The following is a 12,122-nucleotide window of genomic DNA, read 5'->3' on the forward strand; positions in this document are numbered from 1 at the left end:
TGCACCCTCGCCTCAAGAGACCAGTCGAGGCACTTTCTACACTCCGAGGTCTGTGCCGCAGCCTCCCCTCTCATCGGCTCTGTCTGGGTGCCTACGCTGGCCACCGCTGACCGTAGGAATGACATGACAGCATGCATTCAGTGTCAAATTTAATTCAGTGTTTGTTAATGTAATTTAATTAAATTAATCTCAATTCATATAATATAAGCAAGAGCAAAAAATATTGAACCATTAACATAACTCGGAAGAAGAAAGAAACACAATACATTGAGTTATCTGAAATATCTTCCACATTCAGTGAGATTCAACCTTTAACAATTGAAAGGTTTATATAATACAGCATTTTCAATAAACGAAAAAGTATTTTCTGAAATAAGGTTTTAATCTTAGTTTAAATTTTTATCTCCTCTTTTTCTTTCATGGTATCTGACTTTAAAAGCAAAAGAAAAAGTGCCAGCCTTGCCAGTAGATAATGTAAATGATCCAAAATAAAAACCAAATAAAACACATGACATTATATGAATTTTTTCATTGGTATTCGTAGAGATAATTCAATATTCAGTGCAGTGTAATGTGCCATCTTCAAATAAAGTTCTCAGGGCATACTTCCTTCCTTCAGCCCACTTGATTAATTCTTCACCATTTTGCTTTACGATGTCCATAAGAGGACATCGTAAAGCAAAAAGGGGTGGGGGGGGCGAAGTTTTCTAGTAACACTTTCCCTGGATAACAAAACAAGAATCTCAAATAAAATGCAGAGACATGTCTATAAAATCCCCTACTCCCTGTGTCACAGAAAACAGTATTATAGAAATATTTTGGCATTTTGTTGCCATTTAGGTGTTTGGGTTTTGATTTTTTTTTTTTTCACTAGATGACCTGGCTGAGATAGATTCGTTACTGCTATGAAGAGGCTTATACCGCACTAATACCATATATAAAATAAATGCCTAGCTGTGTTCTTATATTGTGATTATAACTGATCAGGGGTCAGAGAAAGATTTTATTATGAGATGTAGCAGCAAATGCTGCATGAACAACATCTCATGCTTCTAAGAATCAGTTTTGCCTTTTACTGAATTTTGGATTAGTGACATTCAATAGGGATTGAGTAAAAGAGGAAGGGGGGAAGAATAAATTAACAGCATGAATCAACTCATAATAGAAACACAAAAATGTGGCAGCAATTATGACAATGACCCATATAGGTAAATCACTGAGCAGAGTACACAGGTGGAAAGTGCTATGTGCTACAGATTTTAAATTTATAATATATTTGATATGTCAGCTGTGCACTTTATTGTTTTGGTCTGTAATCGTCTTGTGGATACCATTGTATAAAGGAAGCAGTGTGCATGAATGTAGACATAGTTTCTGGTAATTGCTAATATGAAGTCATCATTAACTAGTATTTCACAATAATTTGACTCCTTTTGTGTTTGAAGAGTTCATTGAATACTTAACGATCCTGACAAACCTCAGCTCTTGGTTTTCTCTGAGGGAAAGGGCAAGAATTAATTGTTGCATCTGATTTACATATTGGTACGGAGCAGATCTATTCATAATAAAACAGCAATCATTTGAAATGGAAGGAGTTTGTAGAATTCCCTTTCCTACTGTACACCAATAGTTTTAAAGTTTCATTTCTATTTGGGCAGCTCTTTTTATCATTAAAGGCACATTTTTAAGTAAAATAAAATTAGAGAGTGAACTCAGCCAAATCCTAATTTAACTAAAAGGAAGGAAAAATCCAGTGCTTCTTATTCATGGTCCTGAAGTAGGCTTAGAACACAAAATGTAATCTTAAAATTGAATAATCTTTCAGGATGTTCTATTAGGTATTAGAATCATAGAATCATAGAATCATAGAATCATAGAATAGCAAGGGTTGGAAAGGACCTTAAGATCATCTAGTTCCAACCCCCCTACCATGGGCAGGGACACCTCGCACTATGGTCTCATCACACCATAAATATAACTTCCTACAATGAGCAGTAAGCAATATTAATCAATGCAACTCAATTTAGTGAAAACTATACAAAATGTCAGTCTTGCATTTCACATATAGCTTGATGATGTCCTGGAAAGAAGGAAACTTTCTTGTTTGTTGCAATTTATTTTAGATTTTTTTTTTTGAGTAGTATTTCATTAAGATTTTTTGAAGCTAAAGGAAAAAGGAAAACTAAGTAAAATATTGTGGCCCTATACTTACCCAAAAGTTTATTTTGGAGTTTATTAGCCAATTAAATATTTTAACAGTATATTTTATTATTATAAAAAACCCCCAACAAAACAACAAAACCCTCCCCCCTTCCCAACCCATTGTAAATTAAACTATCTTACCATATCCATATGCACTATTAATAAAAAGGCAGTGGCAAGTTTTCTTTAAGTATCAAAGGTAAGGAGCTATGTAATGATTTTGTATGTAATGTAATGATTTTGTAAGAATTCATTAATTGTCTTCCTATCATTTAATGGCAACATAACAGATATTTTAATGAATGATTAAAGAAAACATGCTCTAATTGCAGCTACTGGGACTAACATTAAGCTAATGAAACAATAATCCATGTACTGTGGAATTTTTCCATTAAAACTATATAGTCTTGAATTATTTTTTTAGATTAACTACAGAAAATTCTTGCATATTTCAGTATTACCCTATTTATCATATATGTATGCATAAAAAATACAAACCTGGTAGGTTACGCTTGCCATTTTTTTATTTTCTTTCATGACAACTGAAACCTGATTATTTCATGTTCTGCTTCTGGTCACAGCATATGCCTGATCCCTGACCAATCTGGCAGACAACTGGAAGAATATAAGAACTTCTCATTTGTGCATGGCCTGCTTAGGAGCCATGCCTAGTTATTTGCCTAGTGCTTAGTGATGTGCCTAGTTATATTAGTTGTGTTTGCCTAGTTACATGTCTAGCTGTACAGCCTTCCAATAACTAAAGGGGGCCTCCAAGAATCTGGAGAGGGACTTTTGGCATGTAGTGACAGGACAAGGGGGAATGGCTTTAAGCTGAAAGAGGGTAGATTTAGATTATATATTAGGAAAAATTCTTTACTCTGAGGGTGATGAGACACTGGAACAAATTGCCCAGAGAAGCTGTGGCTGCTCCCTCCCTGGCAGTGTTCAAGGCCAGGCTGAATAGGACTTTGAGCAACCTGGTCTAGTGGAAGGTGTCCCTGCTTGTAGCAAGAGTTTGGAACTAGATGGTGTTTAAAGTTCCTTCCAACCCAAAGCATTCTATGATTTAAAAAATCTGCTGACTTGCATAGTGTCTAACACAAAGGGTACACATGATGGTCTGACATAATTACTGCTATAGACCACTTAGAATATTTGAAGTGCAAAGTGAACTGAGCCTAGTCCATGTACCAACATTGCTAGTAACAGACCACAGCCTTTGTACTGAGTTTGCAAAACTGAGGCTTGTCAGACTTATCTTGTCTCAACTTGTGTTGAACCTCCTGGAGATTTGTTGTTACTTTGCTTCTCTCTATGATTTTTTTTTTTTTTTCTAATGCAAGGTAACTGCTTCTGATTTGGTTTATGATTTTTTTTTATTTTTGCTTATTTTCATTAGATACAACCATATTTTTATGCAAATAGTAGTGCTAAGTACTTACTCTGTGCAGAATGAAATATATACAACTCTAATATAGTGGTATAGTGTAGAGGAATACACCCCTGGAATAGTAGTGGAGGCCTTGAAAGTTGGAGCACAGGATGCCATGTAAAAGTGCAGGCATAAGGTAAAAGGAGAGGGAGCCAAGGTAGACACTGGAAGCCTCAGAGCTATAAAACCCTAAAAAAGCGTCAGTTAAAGAAAAGCAGACCTACAGCTAAGACTAACCAGTCTTGGAATAAGTAACATAGGTATGTAAGATACGTAAAATTTACCATGTGCAGTAAATTCAGATGTAACATGGACCTGCAGATGTACATTAGCAAATATACAAAAGTGATCCAAACTGAATCCTCAGGTGCAGAAGAAATAGACAACATCATACCCCTCCTGGTAGAGGGCTTCAAATGTTAATAACCTGCTGCACACCACAACCAAACTGAAGATACCAACCCAAGGTATCAAACCAAGGACCCAGGAAGGTAGAACGTAGCACCAGAAAAAGATGTATACTAGGAAGAGAATGTATGTCTATTCTATTATTAGCACTGAGAAGACCACTTTTTTTTTTTTTTTTTTTTTTTGGTAATAACTAGATCTGGGCTAAAAAGATTTCATTGACTAGATAGTGAAGACTGCTGTTAGACCAGCAATACATCATTGGTTTACCTATAAAGTTTGTTTCCTTTTTGCCCAAAACAGGATTTTGTATAGAAGAGTCCACCTCCAAAATAGTTACAGCACATTACTGAAACTCCAGACTAAGTGAACTTCAGAAAATTGATCTGTCTAGTATGTATGTTTTCTATTTAGCTAGTAGCTCCATGTCTTAATGAACATTTAGAAAATTGGCTTTCAGATGTTCTCATCTTTGTCCGACTGGCTAAAAAAATTAACAGAAAATGAAATGAGTTTATACAGTCAGCCACATCACTGTTCACAACAGGTTTTAGCAACGGATTACTCTGACCCAGGTAAAAAACTAACTACTGTGGATGAAGTAAAAGTAAGCATAGGAATAAGCAAAACCCAGCAATCTGCATACCTCAGCTTCCTAAATTGTATTTAAAAACTGAAAATAACTGTAACCCAGGAATTCGCAAAACACATAAATACCGGTGAATCTGGCCAGATGCACTCTTATTTTGCAAAAAAAGCTTTCTCCTATCCATAACAGTAATGTAGCAGGGCTTGTATGTGGTAGTGGTGTGTTAGAAGGGGGGGGGGTTTGTATGATTTATTATAACTTGTTATTAATCTCCTACCGGATTTCTGTTTAATAATAGCCTTTTTCCTAATTAGTTCATTGTTTCTTTTGCTGATAGCTTAGGCTCTGACTCTTGTTTTTACCTTGATTCATCACATCCAGAAATCAAAGATGCTAGCCTTAGGGACCAATGCATATGGTATCCTCCCACTCTGACACTTCTAAAATTTAACTAAGAGCTTTAGGTGCACTGCTGCTGCTTTTGCCTTTCCCTCTGGCTTTTTTAATTGCTCTTCCCTCTTGCACTACACAGTGAATAATAACACATGACCTTTTACTTGATTCTACTTCTACATTGTGTTTAGTGAAAGTTCTCCCAATTACGCAGACTTCTGCAGACAGATTGCAGTGCTGACATTTCTATGGAATATCGTAACTTTCGCAACATTTTTTTGTTTCCAAAGGGAAAAAAAATTGTAAAGTGAACTTCCCTCCCGTACACACTTCTTGTTTCATAGCACTTTCTTTTTTTTTCTTTTTTTTGGTCATTTTTATCAGGCAAAACCAGAGAGGCATTAATCTGCTGACTTCACAGTGCAGTGTCAAGCATTTAATCAGAAAGATTTGAAGCATATCCAAATTTAAGCTCAAGGACCAGGATACTAATTCACAGAACTGTCATTTGCTGCTGCAGGCTATAGCTTTGTTTGCATGACACCTTCCCTGTGTGTTTGTTATCATGTAGTTAAGTTGTGTTCCCAGCATGAGCAGACATCTTTCCAGTTCATTGATTTCAGAACTGTATCTGAACATGTTCATTCCACAACGATAATCCCTGGACTCTACAGTTTTCCCTTAGAATTTGATTCAGTCACAGCAGAACAGCAGTTGATCTGAGGGATAGTACTGATGCTAAAATTAAGTACAATAATATATTTAAATGCTTTTGTTGTTGTTGTTCTACAACATCGGGTGCTGAAACAACAAACAGGCATATAATTCAAGGTATTCCTATACAAAATTATAGTGAGTTTCAAGCAGAAGAAGTGAAACTAATGTCACAACAAAAATTACTTCAAGTAAAGTGTCAAATAGGTTATTTGAAATTACAAGTGTGGTGTGGCACAGTAAAAGTAAAAAAAAACCTCCATGAGGCAGATAACTGTCCAGAACAACGAATTTTTGTCCATTCATAAAATACGCATGTCATATAACCCAAGCATGTCAAGGAATGCAATCATCATACCCATTTTTTTGATGAAGACAGATTGAAATTCTTTGGCACAGTCACAGGTGTTTCTTTCAATTTTCTCATGGCTGGGGAGACAAGTACTTAATGACAGTATTATTTTCTTCTCAGTGTGAGTCTACATCATTCTCTAGCACATATGTTAGTTTAATATTTCACTGGGTTACTTTCTAGACTAAGGTTCTTCCCCATATTAGCATCTTAAGGACAATCAAATCAAAATTATTGGGAAGTATAACTCTTAAGGATATGTGTTTCACTGACAATAAGACAGTAATTTCAGAAATTCTATGGTCTTCTAAGAGAAGATCACGTTTGTGACCACCTGAGGAACATGAACATACATAAGACTGTAGGACCTGACAAGCTGCATCCCAGAGGCCTGAGAGAATTGGCTGATGTAGTTGCCATGATATTCAAAAGGTCACAGCAGTCATGTGAAGTCCCTGGTGACTGGGAAAAGAGAAACATTGCACCCGTTTTTAAAAAGGATAGAAAGGTGGACCATGGGAACTACCAACCTGTCAGCTTCCCCTCTGTGCCTAGGAAAATGATGGAACAGATCCTCCTAGAAGGTATGCTAGAGCACATGGAGGACAGCAAGGTGACTTGAGACTGCTAGTATGGCTTCAGCAAGGACAAGTCTTCACCAACTGAACCTAGTGGCCTTATATGATGGAGTGACTACGTAAATGGACAAAAGAAGAGCTACAGATGTCATCTCTCTGTACTTCTGTAAGGCCTCCACAACATTATTATCTCTAAATTGGAGATACAGATTTGATGGATGGACTGTTTGGTGGATGAGGAATTGGCTGTATGGTCACATCGAGAGGGTTGTCGTCAATGGCTTAGTGTCCAGATCTTCGTCAAATAGACAGTGGGATTGGGTACATCCTCTGCAAGTTTGCTGATAACATCAAGCTGAGTAGTGTAGTTGACAGGTCTGAAGGACAGGATGCTAGAGGGACCTGGACAAGCTCTGGAAGTGGGCCCATGCGAACCTCATGAGGCCAAGTGCAAAGTCCTGCACCTGCATCGGGAAAAATCCTTGTATCAGTACAGGCTGGGGGATGAAGGGATTGAGAACACCCTTGTGGAGAATGATGTGGGGGTACTGGTGGGTGAAAAACTGGAAATGAGCTGGCAGTGTGCACTTGCAGACCGGAAGGCCAATTTTGTCTTGGGCTGCACCAACAGAAGTGTGATCAGCAGGTCAAGGGACGTTATCTGACCATCCACTTTGCTCTCGTGACATCCCACCTGGACTACTGTGTCCAGCTCTGCAGTCCTCAGGAAAGACCTGGACCTGGTGGGAGTGGGTCCAGGGGAGGGCCACAAAAATGGTCAGACGGGTGGAACACCTCTCCTATGAGGACAGGTTGAGAGAGTTGGGCTTATTCAGCCTGGAGAAGAGAAGTTTCCAGGGTGACCTTACTGTGGCCTTTCAGTACTTGAAGGAAGTTTATGAGAAAGTAGAGGAAGATTTTTTAGTAGGGCCTCTTGCGATAGGGCAAAGGGTAATGGTTTAAAAGAATGCAGGTCCTAGATATAAAAAAGTTTCACCACGACGATGGTGGTGAAACACTGGAACAGGGTTCCCAAAGAGATTGTAGATGCCCCATCCCTGGAAACATTCAAGGTCATGTTGTACAGGGCTCTGACCAACCTAATCTAGTTGAAGATGTCCCTGCTCATTGCAGGGGGTTTGGACTAGATGACCTTTAAAGGTCCCTTACAACCTAAACTGTTCTGTGATTCTATGATTCCTGTTTCTGCCACACGTTTAAGTTAGGATATTGAACAAAGTAATACCACTTTTCTCTTCTGCAGTTTAATCAACTGCAAATGGGGATACTATTTATTTTTCATTTTTACAAACTGTCTTAGAGAACACAAAATGTTGCTTGAATAAAAGTACTAGATAATCATATACTCATGTAATCTATCTGATGGAAAGGTCTCAGGGACAGAGGGAAAAAGTAGAAATGAGGAATGAAAAGACTGTTTACAGACATATGAGTGTAACCAGTACTTCTGTAGAATTAAAGGGTTTTGACAGACCTCATCAGGTAATACGTGTGGAAGTACAGTAGTATTTATTCTAATGTAACTGAAACATTACTTATTTTAAATTAATTACAGATGGACTTTATTATTTAAAGTTGATAGCATGCATGGTCTTTTTTTTTTTAAACCAAACCCGTGAAATCTTGAAGGAAGTAAAATGTATCCTGTTCTGATATTTCATGCAAAGCATTTATCAGAATTTCTCAATATTATTTCACAGTTCACATTTCCTCAGTTATCTGATACTGATTCAGTGTCACTTCTGAACACAGTGTACTGTTCTGTACTATTCTGAATGACAAAAAGATAAGGGCACAGTGCATATCATTAATAGATTCTTGCAGCTGGGTAAGTCACAGAATTTTTTTAGAAAAACAGGTCAAGATCCAAAAAAGGGCCTTAGGATCCTCCTTGCTGGACGTTGTAGTACTTAATTTTAGACATCCTATTTCCACAAGTGAATTCCTATCATTGTGTCCTCAAGAATCTTCTGAATCAGCACTATAGGCTCATATGAATGATTAAATTGGCCAAGGAGACACTACCATTACCATTTACCGATTTTTATGCAGAGATCATCACCACTTGTACCTACTTCACAAAATCCAGTGAGTTTAACCTAACATCTTCCCTGTGAGATAAAAGTATTGCAGAATTGTTACGGAGAAACATTGAGTATACTTTTATCTCAGAATGTATATCTGCTTCATAGTTAGTGCTACAGAAAGCAAAACAACAACTGTGCCCTACCACTGAATAAGACTCAAATCAACTAAAATGCAGCACAAACATAAAAATGCATGTGATATATTTCTGCAGTTGAAACACATATACGCTGTAAATCAGTGAACCAGAGTGTATTTCCTCAAATTTTTTGGCTTGTCAACAGCACCGTTTAAAAAATTCCTCTTCCCCATTGTCCATTGTAAAAAACCCCAACAGCACCATAATAAACTCTGCAGAGACTGGAGACTTTGTTTTATGAAAGCAATCAGGGCATCCCAGGTTGAATCTTCAACTTCCAGTGCCTTGTAATGTACTCAGTATGTAGCTTTGGCCAGTAGCTCCCATTGTAATTTACTTTTTCTACAAAGAAAATATTGATAACTCCGTCTAAATGTAGACCACAGTATGTGTATGTATATATACACATTACACATATATATACAGTATGTACCTACAGAGTATATGTGTATTACATACTGCATTATTATGTCATTGAAACTTCATGTTTTTAACAAGAAGTACGTCAGGTAAAAACAGTTGCTTCAGGGTCTGTCTAGCAGAGGTTTGAAGGCATCAAATACAAGCAGAGAATTTGAAGATAACCCTGGAATTAACATAGATATTCTTGCTCTACAGTGTGACAACATATGCCATTATTGTAACTCCTTATATAGTAAAAACCATCAGAAGTACAATTTCATTAAAATTTTTCAACATTCAGTCTGTATTTCTCAAATACCTCTCGGAGGAATCATTCTGCACATTTGCAGAAATAGTACAGATATATAACATAATTGAGAAGTGTACCATGTTTAAGCTACAAACACCTACTTAGAATTTGATTTCCATGTTAGAATGACTGTTACATTGTTCCATTGGGTTAAATTATTTTGAAATTAAGTGAACGTTAGAGAGGAATAAAGCGGCAGGACCATTTATTCAGCTCACTACCTCTCTCTTTAGCATGATGAGCAGACAGCTAAAATAATAGATATTTTTAAATACACACATACATTGCAAGTATATGGCAGGGAGGGGAAAAAAATCCCCTTTTAAAATGTATTTTATATTCTATTTCAACCACCTTATTTCAAAAGGCAGTGCTCAAATCCTTTTGGAAATACAGTCTACTGCAAGGTAGTTGTTGATTGGTGAAAATTAAAGTATGCAACCATGTAGTTTCTCTCAAAAAGCCTCAGCTGGAGGATGTGTTAACAAGGTATCTACTCAAATTCATAGTAATTTCATAGGAAGGAACACTTCCTAGGAACACTTGCCCTTCCTCTAAGCTTTGAGTTTTCAATCTGCTATGGTTTGTCATGTCAGGTAAGTTTAAAACATGAAACAACTATTGCTTTTTTAGTATTGTATGCAAATACTCACTCTCCCTGTAAGATATTTTTAAAGAGTTTTATCTCCTCATATTGCATGTATCATGATACAGGTTTGAAATGTTGCATGCAGAAGCCAGTCAGGCAGGCTGGCCAGGAAGGCAGAAGTAGTCCTGCTGCAAAGAGGCTCTCAGTATGCTTTTAATTAACTGCCGCAGATGTGAGCTCATAGGAAAGGGGTTATAAACCTCACCCAGATGTCACACCGTGGTGTAGTTCAGTCCTGGCAGTACTTGCCATACATCACTGCTGTGCATATATGTATTTCGTTGCCACTCCGTACAAGCAATCTTTGATACAATTACATTTTAATTTCTGCCACTATGTCATTTACTCACTTTTCATCTGCCTCTTAAGACCTGCTGTTTCTTTTATGCTTATGTCAGATGCATGCTCAATTACTGCTGGCCCTGGGGCTCCTGTGTAGAGCAGGCAAGCCACTGTCATTGCTTTATGCCAGAAAGGCAAGCTAGTGAGAGGAGCTGGATAGGTGGCTGCACACCTTTGAAGGGACCAAGAAGTGAATCATTCTGTAATTCAAGTGGGATCACCATTTGGACCTGGAGGAAACCAAGGCATCAGGGCTGACCTGCCTCCTGTTGAGTCCCTGCTTTGCTCCCTATACAGGGACAGTGAGGTTGTGGAGAGAAGAGGTGCAATTCCCCACTGTGCCAGAAAGGAAGGCTCTTGACCAATTCTCTTGGGGTCTGATATGACAGGAAAAGAAGAATATTAATTCTCATGATGTTAACTACCTTCTCTCTGCTCTCCGCTGGCTCTGTGTAGGTCAGCTGCTCTCATGTTCATGACCCCAGTTTTGGAAACCACCCACTGATTTGCTCTGTGACCTACTGACCCACCAGACAGGGGCACAAAGTCGGAGCTAGACTCCAGGCTGCACCCTCTGCTTTAAGGGGTGTTGGGTCTAGCAAACCACTGCCAGCACAGGGAGTACCATATATGTTCCTTCTGTGTAGCCTGGTGCTCCCCAGGGTACTCCCCCCCGCACAGCTGCAGAGGTGCTGGTGGAAAGCCAAGAAAGGGGAAAGCAATCAGCTGAAAAGACTCAGGGACAGGTCACAGGTAACCGTGATACAGGCTGTCACACTAATTACATTTAAAACAATCAAAACACAACTTGGTATTTTGGCTAGTTTTGCTTGTTTCTAGCAGCCCAAAAAAGTTACAATATTTATTAAACATTAGCCACCTGAAGATAAACATTTAATTATTTACAGAATGGCAATGGAATGACCTTAGTCAGTGCACTGGGTGGTGGGGGAGGTATGACACACAGGATGGGACCCAAAACCAAACTGAGAAATTGCTGATTTTGTGCCACATATAGAATTTGTGGAAAATACGGCGGTATAGAAACCTCACTAATAGAATATAAACCTGAAGTACACTCTGGTTTTTTTAGTTGGGTTTTTGAGAAATAACAGGTAATGCGCTTGATCTGTGTCACAGGGGCAAAGTCACCACTGGTAGGTAAAAATATTATAAAGGAAATAATAAGGTTGGAAATTTCAAACATGTATCATAATGAATCTGAGATACACGTATAGTATAAGAAATTTAATTATTATACTAGTTTCATATACTATGTGTTGCATTTACAGCAAAATAGTGAGGGTAAAAACCCCGTAATGCCACTAGCTAATTAAATGTTCAAGTTAGCAAATGTTTGAGTAAATGATCACAATGTTGAGTCTTCAGTTGAAGAATAGTATAACTAACAAAGTTTAGTTCTATATGGTTATCAAAAGTACTGCACTTTTATCTAATTTAACCTGTAACAATTTCTATTACCATATCTTTCTTCTCAATTTATGA

The sequence above is a fragment of the Strigops habroptila genome, chromosome 1 (genome assembly GCF_004027225.2).
Source record: "Strigops habroptila isolate Jane chromosome 1, bStrHab1.2.pri, whole genome shotgun sequence".
Classification (NCBI taxonomy): domain Eukaryota; kingdom Metazoa; phylum Chordata; class Aves; order Psittaciformes; family Psittacidae; genus Strigops; species Strigops habroptila.